The sequence below is a fragment of the Callorhinus ursinus genome, unplaced genomic scaffold, assembly GCF_003265705.2.
Source record: "Callorhinus ursinus isolate GAN/ISIS: 27379988/994484 unplaced genomic scaffold, GSC_fseal_2.0 scaffold13, whole genome shotgun sequence".
NCBI lineage: Eukaryota > Metazoa > Chordata > Mammalia > Carnivora > Otariidae > Callorhinus > Callorhinus ursinus.
This window is the reverse complement of record NW_027397075.1, coordinates 6,092,268-6,101,913: the sequence shown is the minus strand read 5'-3', so window position 1 is coordinate 6,101,913 and position 9,646 is coordinate 6,092,268. Positions and strand designations below refer to the sequence as shown.

General features: G+C 50.4%; 1 protein-coding gene across 5 annotated transcripts in view; it reads left to right on the top strand.

The window, feature by feature from the left end:
* Positions 1-9,646, top strand: part of SNX29 (sorting nexin 29) — a 510,437-nt gene that overhangs the window by 141,768 nt on the left and 359,023 nt on the right. The window lies entirely within an intron of this gene.

Here is a 9,646-nt window from a genome sequence, read left to right as displayed (position 1 = left end):
CAGTGAGGAGTTTGGCGCTGATTCTGTGACTGGTGGGGGACTAGCAAAGGCCCTGAAACAGGAGGGTACTTGGTGAGGTTTGTTCTGTGGGCCGTTCCTTCTCCCAGACGCTGTGGAGAGCTGGATGGCAGAAGGCGCGTCTTGGAGGAGTGAGTGTGGGCTGGGGCCATACAGGCAGGAGGTGGGGGCAGCCACATCTCCGTAGGGCAGGTGATTCCAGAGAGGAGATGCTGTCGTCAGGCTGTGGTGGGATCAACACTGAAGGGTATGAGACTGATTGCTTGGATTAGGGTCTGTCTGCCCGGCGGCCTTCGTTTCCTGGGGGCTGGGGGTGGGGATAAACAAGCTGTGAAGGAAGTACTTGCATGGCTCCCTGAGGCAGAGGGCCGTACCCAACCCGGGTCCTTGCCAGCACCAGTGTTTTCTCTGTGATGTTCACTTCATGGCTGAGCATCTTCCTTAGTGGCAGGGCTCTTGGCGAGGCAGGCAGCATGGAAACGGCAAAGCCCTGTGCCCCGTGGCGGTGACCCCCTGAAGCCCCCACTAACGAGCTCGTTACTGTGCAGTGATCGCGCCTTGAGGTTGGATGTGCGCGCCTGCATCCCTTTGTAATTACTGTGGTCTTAACATCAGCAGGCCCCAAGCCCACAAGGAGGAGGTTGTCCCTGGGTCACCGGGGCGGTCACAGCTTGTGGTTTGGGTTCATTTGTGCAGAGTGAGGGTAATCTGTTTTGACTCCTTTATCAGACTTGAAAATGGCTCCACTGGGCCTGAGATGTGGTCTTCTAGCAGATGGACGCTGTGATGTGGTGTCAGGGGACGCGACCTGGATTTCCTGCCCGGTTTGGTTGCTAATCAGATTGTGACCTTGGCTTTCAGAGGACCTCATCAGGCCAAGATAGCTCTGCCCTTCTCCGCCACATGGTGACAGAGTGAAACTTAGTATCTGTTTGCTCGTGTTTCTTACTTAACTGTCTGATTATGGTATTTTCCAAACACATAGAAGCAGTAGAAGAGTCTAACCCACCACCCAGCCTTAGCAGTTACTGACATTTTTGTCGCTCTGATTTTGCCCATCCCTCCACACTGTTTGCTGTTTTGCTGGAATTCTTCCGATGCTAGATGTTAGATCACCTGTAAAATTGGTTTTATGTGAATCTCTGACAGATCAGGACTTGTGAAAAAACCATATGCAATGCTGTTAATGACTTTAATACAATTAGCAACCATCTGTTGGTATTCTCTAGTTTCTAAACTCAAAGATACTTGGTTGTCTCAGATTCTTAGAGTGGCTTCGTTTGAATCTGTTTTGATTTTACTTTCAGAAGTATAGATCTGCCCCTGTCCTTTTCATGATTAAAACCCTGTGCACTGAGGGGGAGAAAAAAATGTTCACCCTTGACCATGGCCTGCCAGCCTTGCACGATCTGACCTGTGCCTGCCTGCCTGCCTCCCTCTGGGGATCTTTGCTGTTTCTTGTGCCTGGAACATTCTACCCCCAGGTCTTGGCACAGCTGCACCTCTGCCTGATCTCTGAAGGGAGGGCTGCCTTGTCTACGCAGTTTTCCCCTTCTCCTCCAGACCTCTTCTCTTAATCCCGTCAGGTTCTAAACTTATGAACACTGCCTGTTTTGGGACATTTCTTCATGTTCTGTTTGATGTCGACCTCCTTCCTTCCACTGACGGGTGTCTGTCACTGAGGACCGGGGCCAGGCCTGCCTGCCCGCTCCCATTTCCCTGGTGCTTGGCACCGAGCCGCTCAGCCAGTTCTTGTTACGTGAGTGGCCGATCGTATGGCCCAGCGCCTCTGCACGGCGTGGCCGGGAAGCCTGTAGCACTCGCCTCTTGTAGGGAGAAGGTCCATCTCTCTCTCTCTCTCTCTCTCTCTCTCATAATCAAAATGTTGGCACAGGTAGCTCAGGCCTTCAGAAGCAGCCATGCTAGTGATAGTTATTATTTATATAATAATACTCTGTAGATAACACATAGTAGAATCTTTCGTTTCTATCACTCCTTCCTGTTAAGAGGAGGTCCCAAATACATCTTTGAGTCCTCAGCTCCCACATAGAGTCCGGGAAACTGGTTAACAGACTGGGAAGTCCAGACTCCTGCAGGTGGGCCTCTCAAGGTTTTGTCTGCTGGTATCTGGAGAGGAGACAGTCTAGCCTGGTGGCTTGTGCCCTGGAGTTCAGAGGGGAGCTGTTTGGAAACCCTGTCCTTCCTTTGCCGCATAACCCTGAGTGCCTTGCTTCCCCGAACCTCAAGTTGCTCATGCATCTCCAGAATCTCCAAAGCAGCGGGCAGCAAGGCCTTCCTCGGTCTCTTCACTCACTGCTCGGAGACTGATGTCTGCTCACAGCAATGTTATTGGTGACTTTGTTGTTAGGCTGGGAAATGAACGAGCACACACCCCCAGGTCCCCGAACAGATGCTGCCTGTTAATTAGGGTTAAAATGTGGCTTAATGTCTTTTTTTCCTTTTTGTGTTTTTTGTGGATCGGGGACTGCTTGTTTGGTCTCCTACCAGCTCAGTTACCCCTCACAGCGGCCAGTGAGTCGGGTCCTGGGGTTCTCTCAGTTGACGGGATGGAGGTGCCTGGGTTAGGCAAGCTGCCCAGGGTCACACACATACACAAGAGGCTGGGCCCAAGGTCAGACACATACGTGGTGGACTGGGCTGAGGTTTGAACCTCTGTCTGCCTCCTTACCCTGTTGTCAGGTCCCCTTGACCTCCCTCTTCACGGTCCTCAGGATGGTATTAATACCGTGTGATGGTCCCAGTGTGTCTCTTTTGTGGTCTGTTTTTTGTTATTGTCCCAGCCCTGGCTGCTGGCAGTCCACGATAATGATGGTTGAAAAGGCGGCCACCTCCTGCGTTTTCTTAGTGCCAAAATAGCATCTGGTTCTGAACCTTCATCTTGTTGCCCCTTAATCTCCTGGCCGGTCTCCTTGTATGTATGGCACAGGCCGAAAGCGTCTGTCGCCTGCACCTGTGTATTCCTTTTCCCCAAATCTTCATGGGGAACTTGAGAATGCAGCCTTCTCAGAAGGTTCTGTGTAGCAAGACACTGTGACAGGAAGACAAATTGTGGAGCTTTTAAATTGAAGAAAAACAGGAGGCAATTTGTCTGATGTGTTCCAGTTCTGTTCTTTTTACCTTCTTCTAGTCTGAGTTATGGAGACAGTTTCCTCTCGCTTTGAAGGTTAAACTGCTGGGAGGTGTTTTATCAGGGAATGTTCTATTAAAGCATTAAGAACAATTAGACGTGGAGTCCTTTTTTATATTTTGCAGATTTTGACATCTAAGTTATTGGAAGCTTGGCTCTCTTTTGCTCTTCCTTAAAAGAATTCTGAAAACACTGGAATGAGATGTATTTTAGCGGGGGGAGTTTGGTAGCAGGCTTACTGTATTCTCCCAGAAGGAGAACAAATGTATACTTGTGGAAGTGGAGTCTGATCCCCCGGGCCTGAGGGGCTTTCATGGGGTAGCTGTGCCCTCTCCTCGGAGACCTTTCAGTTGGATCAGACTGGTCTTTTGTAGATACTGGCAGGCTTTTTTCCCAGCCCTGACTCTGGTTTATAATTATGTATTTGGGACCTCTTTGATGATGGTCTGTCTCCTACTGGACTCGGACACCCGCGAGAGAGGGGGTCCCGGTTTGGGCCTCCTCTCTGGCTGTTCAGGCCTGAAGCCCGCACCTAACACAGCAGATGATTGATATCTTGAGTATTTGAGGAGTGAATGAGTGTAGCTTGACTAAGACTTGCCTTCTTGCTTCCTGCTCCCCCACGCCCTCGCCCTTGGACCTGCGACACCCTCTGCCGGATGCCCCAGGCCTGTTGGTGCCATCTGATCACCCCTTCCCACTGCAAGCCCACTCTCCTGCCTTGGCAGCTGTGCCGAGCAGAAGAGTAAACTCCATCCCAGGAGGAAGTGAATGTGGTAGGAAGGCTTGTGACATTGTAATTATGTGCCTAGGACTGCTTGGAAATATTCTGTACGTTATATTGATAGAAAAATACTGTGTTAAGTCGGTGAATTCAGAAGAACACAGAATTTAGCAAGCCTTTGGGAGGAACAGCTAACAAGAAGAGTTCCTGAATGTTTATCTTCTTGAGAGCACATGACCGAGGTGAGCCAAGGACACAGTCACTACCAGGTGCAGGGGAGGATCTGGTGTGGGTTGGAGGACTCCAGACCTCTCCAGTGGGCTTTGTATAGAGATTGGTGCTATGCTTTGGTGGAAAAGAAGAGGGTTGACTGGGCTGGGTGGTTACTGAGAACACTGGGGGGGACCAGAGTTTTGTCTGGTTGCCCTGTTGGAGGGGCCATACCAGCATGAAGACACGGAGCAATCACCAGCATTGTGGCCTCCCCTGCTCTCCTGGGGACAGCGCTGCAAGGAGGGGACCTGTGCCGATGAGCGCACATGATGTAATGTGCGCTCAAGAGTCCCACTGACCTGGGTCCCTTCGCTTCATGCTGTGTGACCTGGGGCACGTGTGAACCTGTTTGTTTGTTTATAACATGGCAGGTGTGAGGATGAAATGAACCCGAGCCCTTAGCCCCGTGCTCAGTACGTGGTTTTTGGCCATGAAATTGTGAACTCCAACAAACTTGTCCCAGTGAGTGCCCAGGAAGTTGACTTTGACATTGACCCCCAACTCAAAAATCCTCTTTGCTTGTGGAGTTGAGTTGAATGGGTGGAGAGTAGGATTGGCAACACCTGCTGCTGGGTTAGTAGAACTGTCCTCCGGGCAGGGAGACTCTGGTTGTGGGTGTCTGGAGAGCACCTCTTGTTCACTCTCTTAGCAATTTGGACAAATGAAGCTGCCAGATGACCTCTGCCAAGGACACTGGTCCAACAGAGGGCTTCTTTGGCTCCCAAGAGTAGTTGGCATCTCCACAAGTGTGTTGACGACTCCCTGCCAAGTGAATCCCCAGTTCTGCCTAATTCCCAGGTCCTGGCAGAGCCTGCAGAGTACTGCAGGGATCTGGCTTCATTCCCTTGCTGTCCAGAGACAGTGGCTCATCTCACTGTGGGTTTGACCACCTCCCTGAACAGAGGCAAGAGCTATTCCTAGTGGTCTCAGGGCCCAGCATGGGGCAGATACAAGAGGATCTGGAGAACCACAGCTGTTTCATGTGCTGGGCTTTGGCCTGAGATGTTAGACAACACTTGTATACCTATAAAAATGAGGAATTTTCACCAAACTGGAGACTGCATCTCCTTGGAGCCACAGTGGAGTGTTACTTCGAGGAGGTAACCTCACCAGAAGGAGGAGGCTAGAAGTCCCCGGTGATGGGGGAGCGCACACCTCCAGGGTACCAGCCTCACTGCCCCGGACGCACATCCTGGGAGGGATGTAGGTACAAGTAGCTTGCTGCCGTTCTTGCATCCCTTGCTTCTGGCACACGTGTGTCCTCAATCCCTGCACTCCTTGATGTAGCCCCAGAATCTTCTTAGTCCCATGTCTGGGCATCCACTTCTGATCAGAGTTGGTTCTTCAAGCAGTATCTTCACCTTTCCTGTCTCTCTGAAATCAAGAAAGGCCCTTTCCAGAAAAGTAGAATAGCCAAACATCTCTAACAAAGGGTTCTAAGGCCACGTGGGGATGATGAGCTTGGCCAGAGCCAGGAGGAGCACCGAGCTTGTCATGATGGGCAGGCCTGGTCACGATGCCAAGGCATTGGTCAAGCTGACTGTCCGGCCCCTAAGGATGGCCTTCTGTCCCTTCCTCGCCATGTTCGTGCTGTAGGTGGCCATGGTAGGAATAAGTGTACAGTCTTAACATGAAGAAACTTGCCTGGGTGGAGAATGCTTGCCCTTCACGTGGTTGGGGTTCATGACTGTTTGACCCTCTGTGTCGGCCTCCTGAGTTAACCAGCAGAAGGACTCCGGTGTCCTGCTGAGCAGCCCAGCCCACCAACTGTGAAGGGTCCTAGTCAGAAAAATGTCGCAAACAAAGCATTTAACAACAACTCAGAGCTATTACGATTCCACGTGCAGGTAATGTCCAGGGTAGGCCAATGTGTTGTGACAGGAAATAGGTGTCTGGTTGTTGGGGGGGGGGTGGGGAGCAGTTGGGAGTGACTGCTAACGGATACAGGGTTTCTTTTTAGGGGGTTGAAAACGTTCTGGAATGAGTGCTGATGGCTCAGGATATTTGGGCGTAATTACGAATTACGCAACTATACGCTTTCAAAGAGTGAATTGTGATTTGTATCTTAATAAAAAAGGTGGGAAAAGTACATGGAGATTTTAAGCAAAACAGGCCAATTTTACTAAGAGCTCCTATTTATTGAGCACTTGAAACAGTAACTTGGTGATACAGGTGCTGTGCCTCTCCCTATTTCTTCTTCTTTCTAGAACATCCCTGGGGAAAGGAAGAGGGTGGGCTTTCCCTTTGGGGTCACAGGTAGTAGAAACTTGAATGCTTTTTTTTTCCTTTAAATTTTTTTTTATGGTTAATCACCATACATTACATCATTAGTTTTTGATGTAGTCTTCCATGGTTCACTGTATATAACACCCAGTGCTCCACGCAGAACGTGCCCTCTTTCATACCCATCACCAGGCTAACCCATCCCCCGACCCCCTCCCCTCTAGAACCCTCAGTTTGTTTTTCAGAGTCCATCGTCTCTCATGGTTCGTGAAGCTTGAATGCTTTCATTACTGACTGTGCACAGGGAGCGGTTAATGTGTGTTTGATTTTTGAGGTGCGCCAACTACCCTTTCCTGGGTCCTCTCAGGAATGTTGACACATGACAACTGATCAGAGTACATCCCTGGTTGCCTTTTTGACAGAGAGGCAGTAATAACTTCATCTTCCATTCCCGTAACCCTTCTTTCTCCCAAGGAGTACATCTGTCTGGTACCTCTCAACATCCCGTGCAGTTGAAATTCTCGCCCCTGATGGATGGTGGAGTCGCACTTTCACCTTTAGGTGTCCCAGGGATCCCATATAGGTGACGTCTTCTCCCCTGGATTTAACGTGCACTCTTCCCGACCTCATTTGGCACCCCGGGAACTGCACCTTGATGGACTCCGTCCCTGGGCTCCGCTGCCCCCCACCTTGCAGTGGGGGTTCAGTCTGCTTGGTGGAAGGAAGGTGGTGGCACGGGGAAGGCAAGTTGGGGGCATTTACTCCTCTGGCTCCGTCCTTGCCAGGCCTCAGGCTGCTGGTCGCTGTGTTCCCGTCCTGGAGACTACAGGTCCTTAGGTGTCCGCCCGTGTCCTTCTGGGTTCTTGTTACTGCTGTCTCCCTTTGACCTTTTAGGCCTGAAGGAGTGTGGCATGGCGGGGGGGGGGGGGTGGGGTGCTTCCCACACTGGCCAGCTCCTGAGTCAGTCACCATCCCTTGCTGGTTTCTCTTCACCTTGCCTACGTAAAGAGCTTCTTCATTAAACCCCACGATCTCCCCCTTTGACTGTGCTGTTTGTCTACCGGCCTGTGACTGAACCTCCAGGCTTGATCTAGCTGCATGGCTTTGCACTTGATTGTTCCTCTCCTGGAATCTGCTTTTGCCAAGATGATGGCAGATACCCAGGCTCATTGTAGATGTTACCACCTTGGGGGGACTCATCTGTCTACCCTCCTACCCTTCTCTTCAAGGACCATGACTTACTTCTTATAGCACTGGGACTCCTGAAATCATCTTCTGTTTTGTTGGCTGGTTGGTCTTGTCCAGGGTATTCTGGCTCTCCCAAGTGGACAAGGGGTCAGCAAAACTTTCCTATAAAGGTCCAGAAAGTGAATATTTTCAACTTAGCACGCTAGGTGGTCTCTGCTCCACCCACTAAAGTCTGCTATCATAGCAAGAAAGCAGCCACAAACATGAAATGAATGAGCTTGTCTGTGTTCCTGGAAAACATACTAAAAACCGAACAGAAACTTGTGGTAGGTAAATGACCTCTTAATACAGCTGTTACAGAACACCACCAATATAAGCATGATGGATTTGGCCCATGGGCCATTGTTTGAGAACCGTCAGCTAGACTGAAAGCTCCGTGAGCATTGGAACCTTATTTGTCTTACTCACTTTGGGCCCCAGGGCTTTGAGTGTGGACCGGCATGTAGGAGGCATATGGCAAATGTTCACCGAATGCAAACACTTAACAAATGCCTGCTCTGTGTAGGTCATTGAGTTAGACAGTGGGACCAATGGTAAAGGAAGACAGTCCTTGACCTTGAGGTCCCTGGGAGGCTGACGGACATGGTTTATTGTGTAACATACCTATTGGTTCTGATAGATGGAAATCACTGATGGAGTCCACAGGTGAATCAGCTCACTCTGCTGGGAAGGTCAGGGACTGGCCTCCATGTGGAGGAACGCTTGAGGTGCATCTGGAAGGATGACAAAAGGGTTGGCAGGTGGACAAGGTGTGGTGTGTTTGGGGGACTGGGCAGAGGCCAGGTCATGGAGAGGCCCATTGAGCCGCCATTTGGTCGTTGTCTGACAGCCTGTGGAGAGCTGCTGGATGAGGCTAACCTGAAGAATTCCTGTGATGAGAGGTTTTCATTGAGAGCAGCGTGGAGGCTGGGTTGGAGGGAGCTGGTAGCAGGAGGAGACCGGGGACTATTTAGAAGCTTTTTGCCGGAGAGTGGGTGTTGGTCTAGGGCAGGGTTTCAGGAGGACGTATATTTCTTAAAGCTGAAGTTGATGCTTAGCCAGGTCTGGTGACCGGTCCCTGCCTTAGAATGTGGTGTGGGAGGGAATGGACAGTAGGCTGATGCAGACGGTTTCTGGCCTGATGGATGGTGGTACTGCTCCCTGGTGCAGGAGGGGGAGCAGGTGTGGCTGAGGCAAGGATGTGTTCAGAGTTCAGACAGTGGTTAGGATAGGGAAGAGAGTGACAGCAAGAAAGATATTAAAAAAAATAAGGTTTTGTGTAGTGCAAGTATCAAGAAGACAAAAGATGGTTGAGATAAAGCTGCTGGGGATGTCTGGGGAGAAGCTACCACTTCCCTAGTGAAGGAAAGCCTCTTGGTGGTTGGTGGGCGGGGCACAGAGGAGCTGAGGTTGGAAGGATGAGAAGGAGCCAGTTCTCCCAAGATCTGAGGGCAGACCATTCCAGTTAGAGGGAAGAGTATATGCAAAGGTCCGGAGGTGATAATGGATGTGTGATCTGTGCAAGGAATGGAGAGAAAGCCAGTGTGACCAGAGCAGACCATGAGGAGGGGAGTGAGATACAAAAGTAGACCGGAGCCGCCGCCACCAGGAGTTCCATCATGGAGGCCACTGTGAGCCGTCTGCGAAATAGAATTTCCCGTTAATCGAGACTTGGGGTTTTAGGCCTGCTTCAGGGAACCGGTGCAGGAGTGAATTGTTGTGTAACAGATTGATAAGACGTGCTTGGGAATCCTTGGCTGTGTAGGTTGGAGGCTTTCAGAAGTTTAGCCACTACATTTTCCCTTCTGGCCCAGTGTGACAACTTTGAGAAGATTTAGTACTATTTACGACTGTGTTCCTTTCTGGTTGATAATATTTTTTTAAATTTCTCACTTGAAAATGGGCTGGCATTGGAAAGCTGTATGAGCAGTCTGAGCACTTGGCTTGTTTTTAATCCTGGGATTTTCTTATTTGGGCAGTGAGATTCGTATGGAGTGTGTTTATTCATGCTTTCTTGACTGACTTCTCCCACG